Genomic DNA, 24,303 nt, shown 5'->3' with positions numbered 1-24,303 from the left:
AAATGGCCAAGGTGCCTATTTAACACTTCAAAGCAGACCTGGCTGCTAGGTTCTCCCTGCATCCTTCAGCTCTTACCAGTTAAATGGCCCTCTTGGCTGGCATACCCCACCTGCCAGCTTAAATTTTTCCAGTTCAGGAACCAAGCTGCCCTTCCCCCAGCTGCCCTTTCCTATATAATCCAGTCATTTTGGCTTTGCCAGTCTCTTGTTCTACTCTCTTTGGGCCTCCTGGCTGCTGCTTCTGGTTCCCCTCTTACCCCTCTCTTCTTCCCACTTTCTCCACATGACACAGCTCAGTCTGGCCAAGCCATATTTATTCTGGACTCTCCCAGATGTCGCTGACTGTGACTATACTCCCCATTTTATCTATAATAAGCGTTCTCCTCTACCATACCTGGAAGCATTCATGTCTGTTGTGTGTTTTTAAAAGCCAGGATATGTTTTTTAGAGCATGGTGTGGTGACGGTTACATCAGCAGGCCCATGCAGAGGCAACCTTCTCCCCCACCCCTCCCCCACCTCTCACCCCCGAGTTACCAGCCATAAGACATGTCTAGTATAGAATAGAGTTTATTTAGGGACATGAGAAGGGGAGTTGAGAGTAGAGACAGAGAGAGAGAGAGGGAGGGAGAGAGAGAGAGAGAGAGAGAGAGAGAGAGAGAGAGAGAGAGAGAGAGAGAGAAGGCCTGCCAGGAACAAGTGGAGAGAGATAGGGAAGGGGAAGAAGAGAGAAAGGGGAGCAAAGGGAATCAGGTCATAGAAGTCAGAGAGAGAGGAAAGGGGCAGAGGTAGCAAGGAGGGGACAAACAGTCCCTTTTATAGCAAGCCAGGCCTACCTGGCTGTTGCCAGGTAACTGTTGGGTGGAGCCTAGAAGGAATGCCAACAATGTCCTTTTTTTTATTTCTTTTTTTTCACTGGTCTGGTGCCGAAACCAAGGACCAGTCCTATCCTTCTTTTATTTCCTTTTTATTACTTTTTTTCATTCAGTAACAAAGAAGCGCTTGAGTATGAAATAAGTAAAGATGAAGGATAGTCAAATACATATCACACAGATGATGAAAAATATCCAAGAGGTGTATGAAGTTCCTTCATATTTTTGTGGTACTGAATTAAAATTTAGGTAATGGTTTAAAATTAGAGTAAGTATACAATGTTTAACAGATACATGTTACAAACAGAAAACTCTCAAAAGTAAGAAAACAGTGTACCATCAAATTACATTTTGACATTTTAAATTTTAGGACAACAAAAGTTTTTCTAAAAGTGCTATGCAGTGCTTTGTAATAATCAAATTTACTTGAGAATGTAAACTCTAAAGCTAAGACTTGCTAAGATTTGGCTCTGGAAAACTTTTGAGGAATATGAAAATGAGCAACATTCTAACCTAATCCACATTCTCTCTTGCTTTACTATAATCCCTTCCTAAGTGGTCTGCTCAGTTAAATAGACAGAAGGATTAATGCTAGAGTGTTAACCAGATTTATCCTTTCTTATCCCAAACTTTCCTGACTCCTCTAAGCATTCAGAAAGAAAAAAAAAAGAGCCACATGCTCTGAGACATCTCACATAGCTTTACTCATAAACTGTGTTCCGACAGCTTAGCTCTTACCAAATGCTAGATCCAGAGACTGCAAAATAGAAAATGATGATTGATATTTTGAGCTTTGGAAATGATTGGTAATTTGGTATGACTGTGCAACATTAGAAAACTAAAACAGTAACAAACAAAACAAGATGAAAAGACCTGCTTGTATAAAATGTTCTAGCAGGAGAAAACAAGACAAGTCAGCCAGCCATGGCAATGGATGCCTTAATCAAGAGGCACAAATAGGCAAATCCCTGTGACTATGAAGCTAGTTTAGTCTACATGGAGAGTGTCCCAGGTCATCCTGGATGACAATGTGCTGGTGAGGTGGGTTTTTGTTGTTTGCTTGTTTGTTTTGTCAGCTTGATATAAGATAGGGTCATCTGGAAAGAGAAAACCTCATTTGAGAAAATGCTTCTGTAAAACTGGCCTGCAGGGAAGTCTATTGAATATTTTCTTCACTAAGCTTCCTGTGGGTAATACCTTCAGGCAGTCCCCAGTTGTAAAAACATTGGTCTGGGCCCCCTTTTATTCTTATTTTCCTCAGGATGGCCTATAAACTTAAGCTAAAGTAAACTGTCTCATCTCTAAGTTGCTTTTGGTGTGGTGTCCCTAACCCTAGCCACTATGCCTTGAGGGAGTGTTCTAGACTGAAAGGTCAAAGAACAGAAACATATCTGGCATGAGTGATGAACAATAAGGAAGTAGCAGGGGCCAAAAGAACTCTTGAAAGGCTTGGCTTTTTTATTTTTATTTTATTTTTTTTCTGGCTCAGGGTCTTTTGAAAGGTTTAAGTTAGATATTTTCTTTTAGCTAGAAAATCTGCTTCCAAGGAACTTCATGAACATCTATCTGCAGGCTGGTCCCCACTAGATCCACGATGATCCATGTCCTTACCAATGAACCTCTCATAGAGCCATCCCATGTCCTCATGGCATGGCAGCTAGTGTCTTTAAGACCCAGTGTTGCAAGACAGTCAGGGAAAGCTGACAGTTTTTATGAATGGAGCTTGAAATCACCACCATTGCTTCGATTCCATTCATTTGTCACATTTGTCACCTTCAACTCAGTGAGGAAGATGCTGCACAAAGAACTAAAAACAAGATGAGGTCATTGTGAATGATGTAGCAGGCTGACTAGTGCAGCCTCTAGCTCACTATCCTGAAACAGTGCCTGGCACACAAATGGAGCTCAAATCTTTTAGATAAATGAGTGGATCCTATCACTCAGCTTATTTTGATATATTTCTACAAAGCTCTTTCCCGCACTGCCATTGGGGAAAAAAAAAAAAAAAAAAAAACCTAAAGGGAAGTTAAGTTATGAAAAAATATTATTCAGCTCCATTTGGTTACCTTAAATCCAAATTGGAGTGGCTGACTCAGTGGACCTCAAACTGCGCTGCTGGTGCTGGAGAGATGGCCCAATGCCTATGACCATGTGCTGCTGCTGCAGAGGACCTGGGTTTGATTTTCAGCAGCCAAACTGACAGTTCCCAACTGCCTGTAAATCCAGTTCCAGGGAATAAGACTTCCTTTTCAGCCCTCTGTGGGTACCTGCATGAAGGTGGAGCACATACACAAAAGGCATAAAAAGAAATCTCAGAACTCTGCTTTCTAGGAGCCAGTAACCTCATGTGGATGGTCTGAACTGACATATACAATTAAGTAAACACCAGATTTAAAACGTATTGTATGAGAAAAAGGACGTAAAATGTCTAATTGCATTGCCACTGAAGAGCCAACTATTACATGGTACAGGAATGGTTCACGGTAACAATCTAGTCACTGTAACCTAGAGTGAATATGTAAAGATAGTCAGAATGCATACTCAGTAGCTATGGAAGTTTCTAAAGAGAAGCACATTTGCAAGTCAACCTATAGTCTAAGACTGGATTCACACCATTGAGGAAGCTGTGGTTATAACTCAATCAATAGCAGAATTTCCTGATCTAGAGCTGACCCATGGTTGCCAAGCAATGAGAGAGTGCCACTGCAGAGATGAGGAAAGGGAGGGCTGGTGTGGGGACACACAAGAGTGCTGCAGGATATAAAGCACAAGCTGTGTGAAATGTGACACTGACTGCACAGCTTCCTGTCAAGGTGGTCAAGATGGGCAGTTGATGAGCAGCCTATGGAGAGAGGCAAGGAAAATCCTTATCAGGATAGTGGCATGAGGCTGGACTGTATGGAGTTAGTTTAGGGAGAGGTAACAAGTTGGTCACTTGGCTTGGGACTAGGCCACTGATGAGAGACTGCATACTGCTTTCACTGTGACAACAGATTGACAGCAGCTCAGCAGGAGCCATACAGCTGTCCTCACAAGAGCAGGCTCTTTAAAGAAAGACACTTGAGCTTCTCCCACTGACTGAGCAGACTATTGAAATAATGGTCCTCATTATTCAGGGGTGAAATTGGAATTTCCCCCTTGAAGGTTTGAATATACTTTGTCCAGGGAGTGGAACATTAGGAGGTGTGACCTTGTTGGAGAAAGTGTGTTACTGTGGAGGTGGCCTTGGTGACCACCCTCTCAGATATCTAGAAGATAGTCTTCTCCTGTCTGCCTTCTGAACAAGATGTAGAGCTCTCAGATCTCCAGTGTCATGAGTGCTTACACACTGACATGCTTCCCATCATGATGATAATGGACTCAACCTCTGAAACTGTAAACCAGCCCCAATTAAATGTTGTCCTTTAAAAAAAACAACTCTTTTAAAAAGTTGCCTTGGTCATGGTGTCTTTTACAGCAATGGAAAACCTAATTAAAACAGAAGTTGGTACCAGGGACTTGAGTTATTGCTGTGTTAGGCCTGACCATGTTTTTGTTTGGAGGAATGTGGATTTTGGGGAACTTTAGATTTGGAAAGAAATGGAATGTTTTAAATGGGACTTAATGGGCCATCCTCGTAGAAATATGGAAGACATTGGTGCTGATGGTAATTTGAACTCTGGAGATTATCTTAAGATGTTTTGGAGAAGAATATTGCTGCTTTTTGCCCTTCTCTGAAGTGTCTGCATTAGGCTAAGGTAAAGAGATTTCAGTTAATTGCATTGACAAAAGGAAGTCTCAGAAAAGCCCAGCATAGATTTTGTATTCTGGTTTACTCTCATAAAGAGCGATTTGTTGAAGCATAGCAAGCATAGAAAGAAAAAACACAAAATGTATGATAGTAGTAGACTGACCTTCTGAACCTGTAAGCCAATTAAATGTTGTCCTTTATAATAGTTGCCTTGGTCATGATGTCTCTTCCCAGCAATAGAAACACAAGAATCTCTTGCTAGAGGATGAGAAAAGATGAACCCTGGTGTTGCTAGAGAAGAAACTTACCTCCAAGGATGAGGTTTCACTGAGTTCTGACAACTTAGCAGACCACCTTGCAGGAGAGATGGCAGCTAAGGGAATGATGTGTCAGGCATGGACAGGACCACAGACTGTCTAGCCATGCATACTTCTTTCTATCCCTATATTTTGTGATGATGCAATATTCTGAAAATGTCTCTTACACTCTAAGAGATGAACTTTTGCTGGGTCTCAATTCAAAGTTAATAATATACCTTGAAGTCACTTAAGACTGCTAGCTTGCTATGTACTCAAACTGTTTGTTTAACCTACCTTTAAGAGAACAATATAAAAACCAACCTTGGTAAAAATAGATTTCTTAAGTAATCTATTTTAACAACCTAAGCTAACACATAGCTGTAGTCTTAAATCATGTACTCTCCCTGCCTGTGTCCCAGAATAATGCATGTGTATCATTTGCTGAAAGAAGCAACTATAAAAGTTGAAAATAACTTCCTAAAATCTACCACATAGGTTGATAAACAATGTTGTTTGTTGTCTGGTTCTGTTGGAATAACTTAGAGCTAGCGACATAATCCCTTGTAAAACTCCGTTAAAGATTTTGGTAAAGTATCCCTTCCCCATGTGACACTCATTATGCTGTTACATAAATACAGAGTGTTAGCATTCTGTCTATACTCCATCCCCATAGTTACCTAGCAACAGCCAGGTAGACCTGGCCCACTATAAAAGGGGCCGTTTGCCCCCTCCTTTCTCTCTTGCCTCTTGCTTCTCCCTGTCCCTTCATCCCTTTCTCCTTCCCTTCCACCCTCTCCTAATGCTAATGCTCACTTCTACTTCTTTGCTTCTCTTCTCTCTCTCTCTCTCTCTCTCTCTCTCTCTCTCTCTCTCTCTCTCTCTCTCCCTCCCTCCCTCCCTCCCTCCCTTCCTCCCTCCCTCCCTTCTTCCCTCCCTCTCTCCTTCCTTCTCTGCCCATGACCTATAAAGTAAGTGTGCTCTCGTGGTGCTGCCAGACACAAGAGTAGCTAGAACTCACTGGGTAGAGCTGCCCTGCAGTGGTGCGGACCCAACCCCCAGCACCTCTGCCTCAGCTATGGGGCCCATAGCACAACCTTGGGGCCATGAGCTATGGCCCACAGCCCCAACCCCGCCGGCCATACAATTGTATGCTACTGCTGCCAGCTTTCTTATGCTGGTCCTGGCCAAATGTTTGTTTGTTAATACAAAAATGTGCTTCTCTCAACCTACACAACCTGCCAAAGTTACTTAATACTCTTTCCTATCCTGTCTTCATAGATTTTTACTACTGCCGTTAAATTCTACTCAGTTACGGCTTTCAATCTTGTCAGAAGTCTGCTAATAGTATTTTTAAGTTTATGACCGAAAGAATTCCCAAAGCCTTTAACAGTTGACCCAAGATGGTTTCAGAAGATTTGGACACCTAGGAGATACTGCCTGGATTGTATGCAATTGATATAGTCACTAAAAAACCGCAGTGGATAAAACTGGGTGCCCTGAGTCAAATGACTTGGCTAAACCAAGGTAAGTCATTTCTCATATAACACATATCCATTCCACAGAGAAAAAGCCCTGTGTCTTCTGTGTTTGAAAGCCAGACTGACTCCACCCAAGAAACCATGGAGACCATGGGAATTGTTGGTTAGTGGACTCTGTCATTTTTAAAAATAATATATAACTGATAGAATGTTTACGCTTTTCTCAGACTTCTGACTACATTGACAGCTAAACTTTCTCAGATGTAATCTGTTACCTCATTACCTAAATTTAGTTTCCATCAATTAAATGCTTCATATTTCCTCTTCTTGCTATGCCACTGTCCTAAATTATCTGAGTTTCTACAAACTTGCCTAACTCTAATAAAACATTCCACCATATGATCCAACAAAGGCTCATTTTAAAGACTGCTCATGTTGTTAACTCATGCTGTTATCTCTTTTGTAAACTTATAAGCTATTGGAAACCCACTCAGATCTACCTCTCATGGGCCCAATAGACTCCATCCAGATAAGTACATCTGCCTAAAGTTCCCACTTACTACCTATTCCAGAGGGTGGGATTCCTCTGGGTTTCAAATGTACATCCTAGAAAAATTTTCTTTCTCCAAAATGTACTTAATCTTATTTCCCTACATTTTATCAAGTTCAGGCACATCCAAAAACAGCTCCAGAGAAGCAACTTCCAGATGCTCCATCTCCTGTCACACATACAGGCGCTTCTACTTGACCTGTTCCTTCTGACCTATCCTCAGATGGCTCCATGGACCCTGGACAGCAGGAAACAGTAAACTCTCCTAAGACTGGACAAAAAACATCCCCCATACTCATTCTCTTCTAGGTTCCCTAGAGACACATCACCCTCAATGCCAGCAGGAAGTAGTCAGATATAACAATGACTCTATTCCTGCTTCACCATCATGTCTTTCTCATTTTTTTAAATTAAACCAAAACAGGGGAATGTTAGCTTTCTGTCTAAACTCCATCCCCACAGTAACCTGGCAACAACCAGGTAGGCCTAGCCCACTATAAAAGGGATGCTTGCCCCATCCTCTCTCTCTTATACCTCTCTTGCTCTCTCTTGGTCTCACTCTCTTGTTCCCTCTGTCCCCTTATCCCTTCCCCTGTCTCTTCCCCTCTCTCCATTCTCCATGTGCTCATGGCTGACCTCTACTTCTCTTCTCTTCTCTTCTCTTCTCTTCTCTTCTCTTCTCTTCTCTTCTCTTCTCTTCTCTTCTCTTCTCTTCTCTTCTCTCTTCTCTCCTCCTCCTCCTCCTCCTCCTCCTCCTCCTCCTCCTCCTCCTCCTTCTTCTTCCTCTCTCTCTCTCTCTCTCTCTCTCTCTCTCTCTCTCTCTTTCTATCTGCCTCTACTACCCTTTTAACTCCCCTCCCCATGCCCTGAATAAATTCTATTCTATACTATGTGTGGCTGGTTCTTTAGGGGGAAGAGATGCCTGACATTCCCTTCCCCCATACCTCTATACACATACTCCTATTAAACATACTCTCTATCCCTTTATCATTTTATAAACACATCACAGAGTGAAGTGCTCTATGACAGACACTACTCATAGCCATAGATACAGATACAGCAGCCACACAGCACTCACACACCACTCACACACAAGACAGACAGATACACATAGGGATGCACACACAGACACAGGGACAGACAAATTCACAAGACAGCATTCAGGTAGTCATAAATTTAAACTGATATACCATACTGAGAATGAAAAACACAGAGAACATGAGGTAGAGAATTCAGAACTGGACTTGAATGGCTCCAAGGGGAAGTTTTTTGTTTTTTTTTTTCTTTCTTAATGTGAAGCCAATGGGTTAATGGCAACTCAGACTTAGTTAATAATGCATTATAGTCTCTGTTATAGTTAAACCTACACCTTATGCCAGTATCTTGAAGACAGATTTGTAGGCCATTGGACACTGAGTAACTGTCCTTTCTCTGCTTTCATTACTACTTGTTTCTTTGATTGTTATAGTGAAGATGAGGAGTTGTATCTGTCTTGTCAGGATGTAAAGGTTCAGACTTTGATCCTAAATTCTCTGGTAACAAGAAGAAGAAATTATGAAGGCAGGATTTCTGTAACCAGGAAGAGCCATTTAGTTTTTCTGCAATGCCCTTCTACTGAAAAAAAAAAAAAAAAAGCTCAGCACAGTGCTTACATTGAAGAAAAATTCTCAAATCTCATTATCACAGAACCACGAATATGTGGGGAGGTCAGAGTTGAGCTGAGGGCAGACACAGCCAATGATTTGAAAATATGGATTTATGTTAGAGTGATAATATTTTGTATCTATTGGATGAAATAACAAATCATTAGGACTAAGTTCAGTTCTCTCTTTTTACTTTCAGAATTGTAGCTAGTATCATTTTAAGATGTATACAGGTCTTGAACTCATAACTCAAACTGTTTCTTTTGGATGTTTCTGAAATAAAAGTCAAAGCCAGGGACACTGTGTATGTAGAAATTGTTGGCAGTATTGAAGATGATGCAATAAGAAGAGAGACAGATCCAGCTCTCACTTTTTAAACACAAAGGTTGGTATGATGGTTGATTTTATTTGTAAATTTGGATGAGGCATGAGGTACATAGATCTTTGAATGAGTGGGTGGGATGAAATTGGTGTTTGATTCAGTTGAGTAAGTGAATAGGGTGTTCTCTTTAGTGTGCATGGGGCTTCTCAATTGAAAGCATGAGTGTTATAACAAGGCTGACTTTCTGAGAAGAGTAACTCCTCCTCTAGGTTGCTTTCAAGATGAGCGTTGTCATTTTCCTATCCTGGCTTTCAAATTGAAGTGCTGACTCCTACTGCCTAAATCTTAATGCTGCCAGCCTTATTAAGCCTTCAAATTTATCTTGCACATTGTGGGATATGTAGACCTTTGTTATAAAATGAACCAATACCTTAGATACATCCTCTCCCACTTTTCTCCCTCCAATTCCATCTTTCCTCCCCCTTTTCTCTTTTCTCTCACATACTATATTTTTTAGAGAACTTCAACAAATAAAAATGAATATCAAAGAAGATACCCAGAATGAATACCCAGAAGAGCTATGGAAAAATGGGTGGTTAGCAAATGGAAGAAGTGTATATTTTGAGAAAGTGATTACTCCCTTAAAGATAAAAACATAGAACATGGCATATGCTAATGGGAATGGTCATACATAGGGCAAGAGCTGGTGATGTAGGATACACAATATTTGTAGGTGTATTGGTGTGAACTGCAGAGCTTTGCTAGGTGTCTAGAGCTAGTACAGCAAGCCTTCAGGATTAGGAGGGTTATATCCAGAAGGCAAGCCTCTTGGAATGAAGATAATACCCCCTTCTTCAAGAGAACAGCTTGCCCTGCCCTAGCAGGAAGAAACAAGTAGATAATATTATATGCGTTGATGAGAGAATGCTCAGAGCAACCTTTATTTCTTCTCTGCTCATAGTTAAAAGAATTGATAGCTATAGAGTAAAACTGAATTACCTGATTCAATTCAGGAACTATTACCTATTTTTTGAAGCTAATTATTTTGTCCTGGTTTTCCTTTGCCTTTCAACATTGATTTGATGTTTATACAAATTAATTTTCATTTAAGATACTCTTAGCTTTGTCTTTTGTCATTCATGTTTTACCTACTTCTATTATAGAACAGGATATGGATATGTTTCTATAAGAAAGTTGTGTGATTAGATGAAACACTTAAATTTTGGCATGAGAACCCTCATCTTGGCATGGCATCTAGGTCACTTGAACAAGTCTTTAATCTTTGGGAGGTATTTTGTGTGTTTTTTTGTTTTTCTTTTTTAATTCCTCATGCATATTCTTTTTTTTTTCTTTTGGTTTGTTTGTTTAGTTGTTTCAAACTTAGTATTTTCTCTTTTTTAATTGGATATTTTTTTATCCTTCTTCAGATAATTTGATATTACCTCCTTCACATAATTTGAATGGGTTATACAGCATCATTCATTGTTCCAGATACCTATATAAACCCTTTTGTATACTCAATAGATTAGTAACATTTTTTTGCTAGATGGTTAACAAAAATAGTACAGATGTCATCCCCTTTCCCCATTCCCCCTCCCTAGAATCCTCCATCATATACCCCCTCTTCCTTTTTGCTTTTATACCATTTTGATTACATGCATGTAATAAGATCAGTTTTAGGTTGAGGGTTTAGCAATACAATAGATGCAAATAGTTGAGGAACAAGCAATACAATAAACACAAATAGTCAAAGAAAAAGCAAGGCATTAAACCCAGTTACATGAACACTCCTGTGATCACTGTTTCCAAAGGCTTATCAGGATGACCAAAGTATCTGAGCCTACTTCCCTATCCTAGCCCAAGGTCATTTTCATGTCTGAAGCCTACTTCCTTGTTCTAGTCTAAAATTTAGAATCCTGTCTGAAATTACTTCTTTGTTCTGGCCTAATATTTAGATTCCTTCCTGAGATTACTTCTTTGTTTTAGCCTACGATTTAGACTCCTATTTGAAATTATGTCTTTGTTCTAGTCTAATGTCTGATTCCTGCTTGAAGCCTACTTCCTTGTCCTTGGCTAAAGTCATATTCCTGCCAATCAGCCCCTTTCCTTGTCCTTGGCCCATGTCAGCTTCTTGCCAAGCAGCCTCAAAGGCTCTCCACCTCTCCCCCTTTTTTATTTTGTTAACAAGACTGAGCCTGTCTTAGGTCATTCTGACAATAATGCCTTCCTTACTACATCATGAAATATGCATTATTAAAGGCAATGCACCTCTGTCTTAGGTTAGTAAGGATCTGTGCAGAATCTTACCCATCCTTGGCTTGCCAGCCTGTTAATTTAATAACTTTGTCTGGGGGTCCATTTTCAGGTTTAAGCCATGTAATTTGGCTACCAATATGTTGATGTTGTTAAAGATAAGCTTTAGCACAATGGGCAGGAATAAAAATATTCCCAGGACAAGAAGGGATAGCCAGATCAAGCTATATATGCCATTCCTGAGGTTTGTCCATAATGGAAATACTGAGCTGAGGCCATGGATAATTTTATCAGCATTATCTGCAGCATCAAAGGTCAACAGAGCAGCATTCTTTAAATTCATAATCTCACTATGCAAAGTTAACACAGACAGAGAGGTGTTAGGATTATGCCAAATATCCTACAGTTGTCTTTAAACTTTTTTCCAATTATAATGACAACCAATTTGAATTCCAAAAGTAACACTACTTCAATGATATTTGTCATGACACTTAAGATGGCTTCTAACTGTTGAACCCTGAACCTCCTTCAGATAATTTGAATGGTTGTTATTTGAATTTGAATTTGAATGGGTTATAGAGCAACATTCATTGTTACAGATACCTATATAAACCCTTTTGTATACTCAATAGACTAGTAACATTTTTTTGATAGATGGTTAACAAAAATAGCTGTCTTAACTCCTTGTGTCAATGCTATTGCAGAAGCAGTGGTGTTAGCAATTAATGGAATTAAAGCTGTTATACCAGCAGTAATCAAGCCTGCTACAATCTTGCTTCTGCTTAAAGCCTAACTCACTTCTTTCTACACTTTCAAGCTTTTTTCAGAGAATCAAGGTTTTCTAAAACTCAAGGCAGTGATACAAAATCTGATTGATAGACCCCCATAACAGACATGCCAGATAATTGGAAATTATACAGTCCATGCAACTTACAATGAATGCTGTAGAAGAGACTAAACCAATTTTAGCTTGACAATTAAAAGAGCCCTAGAACATGCACTAACCCTAGTTTGAAATCCAGATCCTGTCCCAATATTATGTCTTGCTATTGTGACATCATACCGAGCTACAGCTAGCTTCCAAATATGATCCTGACAAAGTCCAGATCCAGTTTTCCAAAAGTAGACTGTTATTTCTCATATTGGATTGATTTCTGACCAGCACATGATTGAGTCCTAATAGCTGGGCACCTTTAAGAAGAATACAATAGACATAGTTTCTCTTTTTGATTCTTTATCCCACAAGGTCTGAAAACTTGAGGCAAAGCAGTTTGTCCCATCTGGGCTATAGTCAAGCAAAGGTGGGTCAGGAACATATGTCCAATACAGTGCCCCAGTCACCCTTGTCAGGGCACTCAGCAATCTCACAGGTTGGCATCATTCTTTGTCTCAGCAACAGTATGTCTCACCAATCCTTTTAAAGTTCCATTGGCCTCTTCCACAATACCTTGTCCTTGAGGATTATACGAAATGACTTGTAATAAACTGTTGACAAGTCTTGACTTCTCAGCTACAATTGCCAGACCCATTATTTTTAATTGGATATTTCATTTATTTACCTTTCAATGTTATCTTCTCTCCCATTCCTCCCCAAAACCCCCTACCTCATCCCTCCTCCTCCTATTACTATGAGGGTGTGCTCTCACCATCCTCCCATTCCCACCTCCCTTCTCTCCAACTCCCCTACATTAGGAAATCCAAACTTTCAGGCACCAAGGCCAACCACTTCCACTCAGGGCCTTGTGCATGTTAGGTTTGTTCTACCACTCACATTTGTTCTACCACTCACCTGTTTCTTCCCCCACTTTTCTCAGATTTCAGATTTATTTTTTTAAGTAGGCAAAAAAATAAAATTTGCTTCATATACCAGCACTCAGGACATATTCCTTTGAAAGAAGGTGTAGCAGTAAACTTTAAGCCATGAATTTTCTAGATATTTCCTCAAATAACTCTCACTGGTAGATTTTACTCAGTTCTGTCTGGAACCTATTTGCCCTACTGGGCCTAAACAGAAGACAGTGTTAAAACACATTGTCAATTTCTAGTAAATATGGTGAGATGGTTTCCTAGCTCTTGGGGACCATGGCGAAAGTATAGTTCATTTGGTGAACACTGCACAGGCTTCATTCTTCCCCAACCTGCAGATGTACATGATCACCTTTTCTTTGAGACCAGAGTCTATGGCTTGATCTTCTTTACAGCTTCCAGAAGAGATAGTGAGTTCACTCTGTCTCCAAATTCTTTTTCTCCGTGCTAAAGAATAATGTCCTGGTTCCCAGATCTTATCAGAAAAACTCCTGAGGATGAACCCTTCGCCTTCCAGGTTTCCAGAGTTACCTCCTGTCCAGGCCCAGAAGGAATTGTACCACACACCCTAAATGGATGAGGGCCATGAACATCATATTCCGCCTCTCTGGACCATAGGATTTTTTTCTTTTCCTCCAAAAAGATTTCCCCTTTTAAGTAAGGTTGGAAGTCCTTCTCTCTTCACTGGCACCTTCACCACAGCATAGGGAGGAACACTTAGCTCATTCAACTTGGGCTTCAAGGATACAGAGGAAGCAGCCTGGACTTCGCACAACCATAATCATAGCCCCGTTCTTTCCCCATAGCTGCTTTGCATTGAATAGGTATTCTTGGTTATTTCTCTGGTGTTTTCAGAGCTATGTCTTCCAAATATTCCAATGCCACTTTCTGGGGCTTGGACAGAAACATGTCTGTGTTGCCCAGGAGCAGTGCCAAAGCAGCGGCCCCCAGCTCTCACACTGATGGACCACATAGCTATGATGAAGAAAGTTGGGTCCTGTGGCCCAAGGACCTAGCCTCTGTGGATGTCACCAGCCCTTTGAGCTGCGCCAGCAGACTCAGGTGCCTCCTGCCTCCTTCTACATTGGAGCACAGCGTTGAGGGCCCGAGGGACTAAGCAACTTTGGAAGAATTAAGTTTTCCCTGGGAGACCTAAATTTTGCAATCCTATTGTTTTAGAAATAGAAAAGTAAAGAAATTGAACTCTGTACAATATAGATGCCATAATAAACTATAAGATAATTCTATGGTTACTCAGTCCCAGTTGCACAAATCACGGGACTTAATGAAGACAAGGCATAATTTGAAGAGTATCTTGTGTTACCAGAGTCTTGGTCTAGACTTCCCTCTGATCTTTTCTTCTGATCTGCTTAACAGAATTCAGATGAAAAACAAAAGGATATACTGTAGAAGATAGGCAGAGTATATTAAGAACGAATCTTCCAGAAGATTCTTTAAAACAAAGTTTTGTTTTTATGTTACAAGGATTGGTGTTTTGCCTGAATAGATGTCTGTGCACTACATGAATGCAGTACCCATAGAGAGGCATGCATATAACACCCAGAAGAGCAGACTGGATCCTCTGGAACATTGGAGATGGCTGTTAGCAGCCATTTAGAGTCTGGAGATTGAATCCAGTCTTCTGCAAGAGCAGCAAGTGCTTTTTAACTACCAAGCCAACTCTTTGTCCCTTTATTTAGGGAACTTTTAAGAGATGACTATTGAGGTCATTCATAAATATTCATCCCTTGTTTGAAAAATATTATTTGTAGAAGGGTAAGTGTTGTGTGTTAGTTTTTTGACTGGCTTGACATAAACTATGGTCTTCTGGAAAAAAAGAACTTCAACTGAGAAAATGCTTTATTAGATTGGCCAGTAGGCAAGTCAGTGGAGGAATTGTCTTGACTAAAGATTAATGTGGGAGATGCGAGAACACCGTGGTGGTTCAATTCCAGGAAAAACAGTTCTTGATTACACACAAAAGCAAGCTGAGCAAGCCATGGAAAGCAAAGTGGTAAATAGCATTCCTTCATGATCTCTGCTTTAGTTCCTGCCTCCAGGTTCTGAGCTTGAGTCCCTACTAGACTATAAAGCTATAGTTCTTCATGTTCCTTCATGCTGGACTATAACAGTATAAGGCAAAATAAACCCTTTCCTCCCTAAGTTGATTTTGGTTGTGGTTTTCTTACAATAGCAATAAAAAGCAAGCTAGAACAAGTGGACAATTGTCAAAGGGACCATTCTTCCGATCTTCATTTTAGGCAGGCTTATTTTTAGTTCCAGTCTTAGAACAAGTATGTCTTCCTGAGAGATGTACCCTATCCAGGCGGTCAACAAGATTGTTTGATTTAATATCCGGGAGTCATGCTATCAAATTACCAGAAAATGACCCACTACACAGAAACAATATAAATGAGATCCTCCTAAAGCCAGGTTTGGATAGTTGTTATCTAATAATGATCTTCAGAGAAATGAGGATTCCCCCACCACCTTGGGGCCAGAGATAAGACTCAGGATCTATTCTTCTGATTAGTAATTAGAATTACTATCCTCAGTTTTATAAGCTCTTTATTATGGAGAGTCCCAGTTCCAGTTAAGCTCCCAGCCTGCTAATATCTAATTTGATATTGTAATTCTCAAAAATTAACCTATGACTCCTACCTGCTCAGGAACCAGGTATCTTCCTGGAATGCTGGGAATTGTAGTTCTTGGGATATAACAAAAGCCTCATGGGAAAATACAGAGGCCTATAGGCTTGTCTTCATAAGCACCTGCAACATGTGGCATGAGACCATTCCAACTGGGATATTTCAGGGAATAGTCCTGACTAAAGTCCATCCCTTAATCAGTGTTTAATATTTAATAAACGGTTGCTTTAAATCTGATCCAAAATGATGGAGTTGATTTTTTTTTTCCTGGTGAATTGCAGGATTAATGCTATCAAACAGTTTTCCCTCAAGAGATGAGTCCTTAAAATAATTTCTGAGATGGGTCCTGGGTTGTTCAGAATACTTACTGTTGAAATGGGACATAGAGTTACACTTTTGCTGACTTTTAAAACTCAAAGAACAAGTGAAGGGACCCAGGTATGTGAAATTGAAGGTAGGTGGAAACAAGAGGAGATAAAATCAGAACAGCCATTAAGCAGCACACAAAGTTTGAAGGCTAATAGAATCACTACTAAGATTACAGAAGGGACAAGACATTTGCTTGTGGGCATATGAAGTCCTAATTCTAATACTAAAAAAATAGTAGTGCCTGGTGGGGATTGTCAAAATGTACTGTTAGCATTCAGCTTCTCTTCAGACCTACTCATAGATGCTGACCGGCCTGGTGTCAGTCCTGACCTGGCTGACTTCTCAGAACCACGATATCTGATGTGGAAAGTGAGAAAGCCTGGCTGTAGGCTCTTTCTCTGAACCTCTCTCATCCTTAAAACGTCTGAAAAGACGTTCCCTCCTCTGCCATGTGCATTCGGACTCTCTTCACAGACCGTCACACTTTCTCTCTCTGGAGCAAGGGCCTAAGTGCTCCTTGGAGTCCCTCCTGTGCTTTTGCTCCTCTTCTGTCTGCCTACTCAGTATTACTAACTCTTCCAGGAAACTGCTTAGACAATGGAAATCTGTCTCAGCGTCCTTTGAGCCAACCCACTCCATCTAAACCCAGCAGGCTTGAATCTGGTTCTGTGTAGTGTGCAGTTGTAAGAAAATGGTCCACACTACAGGTGGCTATGCACTCATAGGGTATAGCCCGGGACTAAGACCATGTGTTTTTCCTAGCCAATGCCTCTCCCACAAACGTTAGCTCTGCCTCTCTAGAACTATCAGATAGCTCTCTCAGTCCTCAAGGCCAGCTGTGGTGTGCCTGCTCTCGCCAACCTGCGCTCAGCTGTGGTTACCTCTCCCCTGGAGCTTGGTCCTTTGCCTAATCTCATTTCAAATCCTGGCAGAATTTCGCCCTGGCTATGTTCTTTTGCTCCTGCCCACCCGAGCCAACCAGGTTTAACCAGTCCCACCAGACAACCGTAGTTTAAAATTAACAGATGACACAACCTATGGGTGTGGAATCTATTGTCCTAACCTCAACTATTCTATGTTGGAAATTTTCAGGTGGTGGAAGCAGCCACCAGGTTTAACAGTTCCTGCTCTACATCCCACCTCGCTAAAAGGCTGTTTCTTCCTCCTGTCTTCCCTGTTCCTCTCTCAGACCTGGCCTGCTTCCTCCTTTTCACCCAACTATTAGCTTCTTGTTGTTTTTATTAGCCAATCAATTAATTAGGGGAAAATTTCCCTACCGTTTTGTAGATTGTTTAAAGCAGATGAGACATTAGTGAATTTATCTGGAACATACATGTAGCTTTCCATCTTACTAATAGTACAAAGCAGGGGTATGTAAAGCCCCTACTTTAAAAGGGTTACACAATTCTGTAAAATTGTGCTATTTTGTTTGTTTTGTTTCTTTCTTCAGACTTAAGTAAAATTCCCTAGGCTGAGTCATTTAAATAAAGTATTTTTAGAATATTTAGTAAGAGTTTTAATATGGCAAATGAAGCCCTACAGATAGCATAAAATGGAAGCTACATGATCATTCCATGACTAGATTCCATAACAGCTAGAATAGTATCCAGAGTCCTTTTGAAATTGTACCTTATTTTGCATTGTATCACTTTTAATTACTCCAGTCTGAATTTTGCTATCCTGTTGTATATGTAGAGCAAGTAAGGACCTCAAATTACCTTTCTTCTTTTTACTGTTAAGTCCAGCTGCATCTCCTTAGGGATTACTTTTAAGGACTTCAGAGGAGCCACTTAGCGCCTTTATTTTTCCACTATGAGTTGCGTCATCTACTGGGAGAGGACAGTGTCTTGCTAACTGTATGACCTCCATGGGAAAACTGAGGACATTTTCTTCTGCAGTGATTTTTCTTTGCAGAATGGCTAGAGTCCAGCTTAGTCTCTAAGACTGCTCTGAAGAGTAAACTGCCAGAGTTGAAAGGCCTTTTATAGGTGTGCAATCATTTCCTGAGACCTAGAAGACTTGAATCAAGGGCCACAATATTGGCCCTTCTCTTAGTCTCTTTATCTGAATTGACTTCAGCCTTCAAGAATGAATATTGAATGCATGTAAGGTCAGTTATACTAGACTTGAAGAAGAAACAGTACTTTTAATCTTAATTACTGAAAGTGCATACTTAAAGCTTAGAAAAAACAAAGACTTTAAAGTACATTTTGACTTTGTTAACACTCTGCCTCATAAGTAGTTAATTGTTGGGGTCCTCACTAGCCCCACGTTGGGGTGGCCAAAAAATGTCGCGGCCCAAGCAAAATGTTGAGGCCCGGGCCGACCCACGTTTGGGCGGCCACTGTATCCCGGCCCAAGCTGCCGCTCCAGTCCAAGGGTCGGGGTTCAGCAAGAGCGAGAGTGAGGACAGACTCAAAGAACGCAGACCAGACAGAGTGTAATTCAATCCCGTTTATTCTTCCGTCTAAGTCCTAAGTCTTGAGTTCCTAGTGCCTAGTCCCTAGCTCCTAGTCCCTCCAAGTTCCAAGTTACTGCTTCCAAGTTCTCTTCCAAGTGCCTGCTACCTGTCTTCTCTCTGCTGTGTCTGGTTCTTTGTTCTGTTCTGTCTCTGCCTTTTATATGTCTCACTTCTAAGCCACGCTTTTTGGTCTCACCTTTAATCATGCCCTTAGGTCTTGTCTCTAAATCTTATCTCTAAATTACACTCTTAAGTCACACACCTTTAATCTCACACACCTTTAATCTCACGCACCTTTAATCTCAAGGTATCTAAACCAAGATTATCAGAGTGTGCTCAGCTGTTGTAGGCTATTGTAATCCAAGTCTCATGTCAGGGTATATGGCTCAAGATGGCTGCAAAGCTAATAGCCGCTTTCTGCTAAAAGTCGGCCCCAAACAGTTAATAATCTGACAAACTAGGAGAAAACCTAAGTAAGTGTCTTGGTAACATATACAATCTTTGTTTTCCAAGCTAGTGCGTGTTGTTGTTGTTTTGTTTTTATAAATGTCATTAGGAACAGATCATCATTTTAAGACAATCTTATTGCTCTCTATATAGAATTAGGTTTTACTTTTATATTGTTGCATTTAATTTTAACCTTAGAAATTTTAATAATCAATTAGTCATATCTATGGTATCTGTAAGTTTTATCCTTCACAAACCTTTATTCCTTTTACAAACTCAGACACTTTAAGCATCTGCTTTTGTCCTTGCCTCTCTTTCTAGTCTGGGGCAATATTTTATTTGTAGAACAAAACTCTATTTTACCACATAAAATACTTTCTAGTCCAAACGTATTTTCTTTCATCAAAGCTGTACCTACATGCTACATCTCCTTCACATTTGTTGGCTTTCTGTCTTAGTTTCTAATATAGAATTCTTAATGTAAGTTGAGCTTTATTCTTTTTAAGCTATACAAGTCTATACACAAAACACATTCAATCATTTTTGGTTTTTATAAACTACTGTAGCTGGAAAATGGTATTAAAGCTTAAATTCCTATAAATCAGGACTTTTTACTTTAGGTCACTTGTCCAATTGTTTACACAAAATTCAAGAGAATTAGTTCATAGCTTTTATGTAATTGTATTATCTGTGAGATTCATAGAGAATGGCAGGTTTACAGTGGGGGAAACTAAAAAGGCAGTGTGTGGCCATACTTTAGGCTTTGAGCTAGGATCACTGTTATTACAGCATATTACAGCATACTTCTTTGCTATCTCCACATGAAAGGAATGTCTTTCTGGAGACAAGCATCTCAGCAAAGACTTAGCTGTGCTGGGCTTGCTTCTTCCCTCACAGTCAGACTTCAATCAGACTCCAGGGTGAGAGGGTCCTCTCCCTCCCCTTGTCCCTTTACTGTTCCCTGTCTTACTGCCCAGACTCACTTTTAGTGTCTTCTGGTGAACAGGATTTTCAACATAGATGATCCCTTCTTAGCTTCCACACCTTCACGTTTTATGAGCCAGAGTGACCATCATAGTTCTGCATCAATATTTTTGTTCATTTTCTTTGTCTTATAATAGAGGCAAAACCACCTTCAGTATCCTACAACTAATATTTCTACTAAAAACATTCCAGTAGTAATTGTAGTAGTTGTTCCTGGTTAGTCCAGGTGCTCTTAGTGCATTTGCTGCTGAAGCTTTGCACACCAAGAGCTACACTACAATTTCTTCTGTATACTTACAATCAGTTCAATATACAATAGACATTGTTTCCCTGTGAATCCAATTTTAGAGTTTTAAAATTCTTTCATTTTATTAATTAGTTTTTACATTTATGTATTTGTGTGTGAGAGAGAGATTGTGTGTGTGTGTGTGTGTGTGTGTGTGAGAGAGAGAGAGAGAGAGAGAGAGAGAGAGAGAGAGAGAGAGAGTGTGTGTGTGTGTGAGAGAGAGAGAGAGAGAAAGAGAGAGAGAGAGAGAGAGAGAGAGAGAGAGAGAGAGAGAGAGAGAGAGAGAGAGAGTCTGTGTCTTGGCATGCATATGCAGAAGTCAACTTGAGGGAGTCAATACTGTCCTTAAACCATGTGAGTTCTGGAGATCCAACTCATATCATCAGGCTTGGCAGCAAGCACTTTGACCCACTGAAATATCTTACATGCCTTTATTTTATTTTTCTCTTTCTATTTTATTGGATCAAGATGTTGTAGTATTTCCAGTGGTCTTGAACTCACTGACTTAACCAGATGCACTGAAATTTAGAACCCTCTTATGTGCAACCATTCCTCATTGATTGCATTCTTTTCTTATATACAAAATGCAAACATAGTTAAATAGCAAAAAGATATATCGGACAGTTTCATGCTTTACTAATACATCCATTCTGTTCACACCTGCTTCATATGAGAAACCAGTTGTATTAATTTGTGACTTTATCTTTCCATAGCTATTTCGTGGGACTGAAGAAATAGCTTAGAATTTAAGAGCACTTACTACTCTTTCAGAAGACCTGAGTTCAGTTCCCAGCACCCACATGGCAAGTCACAATTGTAGCTAACGTTCCAAGGGACCCAGCATTCTCTTTCAGATTTCCCAGCATCAAGCATGTGATGTGCATGTGCACACACACACACACACACACACACACACACACACACACACACACACGGATGCTTACACACACACACACATACACACACACAAGCTAGCAAACACTCATACATTAAGATAAAACTAAATCTTTAAGAGGCATTTTTCAAAAAGTTGCTAATGTATATTACCTTATTTCTCTTTTTCCATAGATCGAACATATGTTACATACATTCTTTTGCCTTCTCAATTTTTTGCCTCCTCACTAGTATGTCTCAGGACTCACTCCATACTGCTCAAGGAGTTGTTTGGCTCTATGTATGTTTCTCATAGCTGGATGGCTGGTGACCATGCAGATATCTTTGGGATATCTAACCCATCTCCTATAGGTAGTACTTTGAGACTCCCCCATTAAATTACATACTGCAGGTTTGGAAAAGTGAACAGACTACCTAAAGAAGAATTCAAAAACGTTTCCATTCCAACTTCTTCAAAAACTTTTGTTTACTCCTTTATCCATTCATTGGGCAACTATTATCTGTTATCAGAAACTAATATTAGAACAGTAGTTACTGTGATATGTAAAATCATTTAAATTGACGAAGATGCATTACTTCATAGAGAAGTTGTCTGGATTAAAGCATGGGCACTTGTTGTGAGGTAAGAATACTGGGGAAAGTGTTTCATTGAAACAGTGAGTTTTTGTCACTGCACAGATACTGTGTTGGTTAGTTTTTTGACAGCTTGACACGAGCTTGCATCATACAGGAAGAGAGAACATCAACTGAGAAAATGCCTCCACCGGATTGGTGGCTATGCCAAGTGGGGCATATTCTTGATTAGTGATAGATACAGGAGGCCTCAGTCTATGTGGGGCAGTGCTACCTTTGGGCAGGAAGCTGTGTAAGAAAGCAGGCTGAACAAGCAATGGAGAACAAACCAGTAAACAGCATTCCTCTGTGATTTCTGCTTCAGTTCATGATTCTAGGTTCTGGACTTGAGATCTTGCCTTGGTTGCCTTCAATGACAGGATGGGTCTGGATATGCCATCTAAATAAATCTTTTCTTCTATAAGTTGTTTTTAGTTGTGCTTATTACAGCAATAGAAAGCAAACTAGGACAGATATTATGAGTAGTTATGGCCCCAACAATTAAAGTCTGTGCCCACAGGTTTGAAGCAGAACTGGCGTACTTATTTAGCTGAGTAACCTAGTGCCCTACTTACCTTTCTTTTATACCTGTTGTTGTTACTGTTGTGATAAATACCATGACCAAAAGCAAACTGAGAAAAACCCTCCAGCTTACAGGTTATAGCCCATTATGGAGCCAAGCCAAAGCAGGAAGCCAAAGCAGAAGCTTGAAGCAGACTATGTAGGAATGCAATTACTGGCTTCTTCCCAGACTACCCTTCTTATACAGCCCAAACCCAGCTGCCTAGTGCTGGTCCTACTACAGTGAGCAGGACCCTCCTATATCAGTAAGCAAGCAAGAAAACACCACTAGAGACATGGTCAGATCAACAATAATGGGGACAACTCTTTATTTGAGGTTCCATCATCCCAAATGTATCAAGTTGACAGCCAAGATTAGCCACCACACACCTAAGTTTACTTTTTCAAGATGATAATCTTAAATATATATAGGGCACACAATACATTCACATGTATACTGTGTACGTGAGCATATAAAATACATAGTCAGCTCTCTTTATCTCGAAGATGTGTGAGTTTAAGCTACTTTAAATAAAAAATATACAAAACTGTGCAGAACACATAAAGGCTTTAAGTACCATTTGCTAAAAGTACCATTTGTACTGAGGAAGTAGTGTATGTATGTTCTTTTAATTTTTTTAGACTTATTGGCTTTATGTGTATGAGTGTTTTGCCTACATCTATGTATGTGTACTCTGTAAGTGCCTGGTGCTCACAAAGTTCCAGAGAAGGCGTCAGATCCCTGGAACTAGTGTTATGGATGGTTGTGAGCCACCATGTGGATGCTAGAAAATGAATCCCAGTCCTTGCAAGAGCAAAGGTGCCCATAACCACCAAATCATCTCTCTGGCCCTGATGTATTTTTTAAAAGAATTTCTTATTGTTGTTATTTTGTGTGTGCATGTGTGTGTGAGCGCGCGCACGCTGGTACTTGCATGACAGGGTATGCATGTGGATGTCAGAGAACAACTTCGTAGAATCAACTCTCTCCTCCACTTCTGAGTGGATTCAGAAGTTGAGCTCAGGCGGTCAAACTTGAAGGGCAGCTGCTGAGCCACCCCACAGGCCTGCACAAACTACATGTATTCCTCTGTGATAAAAGTGAGTATGTTTATATATTATTTAGTTATATTTATGTGAGTTAAATTGTATTCTTATAAGTTTCACACTGAGTTATTACCAAAACTGAACTCAATTCTCCAAGAAAGTGGAGAACAAAAAACCCCAAAACCAGTACTTCGCTGACATTCAGGAGGAATGCTAAGCTTACTAAGTTTAATACTCTATTGAAAACCCATTTTGTTGCTTTTTATTCTGAGGAACAGGCTGCAATATGACGTATTTAATGGGGCATCAATACACACAGTTAAATGGATTATTATTAAGTGGCATGTATTTTGCAGTGATTACCACACAGCTCTCCAGTGACTTGGGTTCTTATTTCATGCAGCAGCAATGTGCATATTGCAGCAGCAATAGCAGGGAAAGAATGAGATGGTATTATAAAAAAAAAGTCACTCACTGTATTTTAATGGCAGGATCTTGTTCATCAAGAAGGACTTTAAACTAGTTGGTCCATAATCAGGACTAGAAACTGATCACAACTCAAACCCTCAGGTAGCTAGAACAATCGTCGAAGGTCACAGTTTTTACTGTTCACTAGGAACTCACACACATCTCGTCTGAACACCTTCCTTCTTGCACGGTCAGAGCGGCAGTGGAGTTAAGAACCAAGAATCCAGTAAGTTTGGTTTCTTCTATGCAGGGCCAAGTCTGCAAGATGCTGGAGTAAGCAAAAAGGAATCAGGGAAGTGAGTAATGCAGACTGCAAAGGATGCAGCTGTGGGGGCAGGGAGGGCTGGCGCGGAAGGTGAGCCCTTGGTAACTAGTAGTTGTTATTTTAAGTGGTAGTTATTACCGCTATCAGCACTGATGAGTGTGCGTGTGTAATCACCACTGCCATCTCCATCAAGGTTCCCTGCATTTCCCAGACAAGATCTCCAACTCCAGCCAGCAGCTCCTGCCTGGGTGAGTCATTTCCAGAAGGGCCTTTCTGGGGTGGACTTCCCAGAAGTTAGAAAATCTCCAT

At 40.3% G+C, this 24,303-nt stretch overlaps 1 pseudogene; it reads right to left on the bottom strand.

Moving 5' to 3' along the window:
- Nucleotides 1-13,300: 13,300 nt before the first annotated feature.
- On the bottom strand, nucleotides 13,301-24,177 carry LOC117718655 (peroxiredoxin-like 2A pseudogene; annotated as a pseudogene).
- Between the last annotated feature and the right edge of the window lie 126 nt (nucleotides 24,178-24,303).

Source organism: Arvicanthis niloticus, chromosome 13, assembly GCF_011762505.2.
Source record: "Arvicanthis niloticus isolate mArvNil1 chromosome 13, mArvNil1.pat.X, whole genome shotgun sequence".
NCBI classification, from domain to species: domain Eukaryota; kingdom Metazoa; phylum Chordata; class Mammalia; order Rodentia; family Muridae; genus Arvicanthis; species Arvicanthis niloticus.
This window is presented reverse-complemented; position numbering and strand designations above follow the sequence as displayed.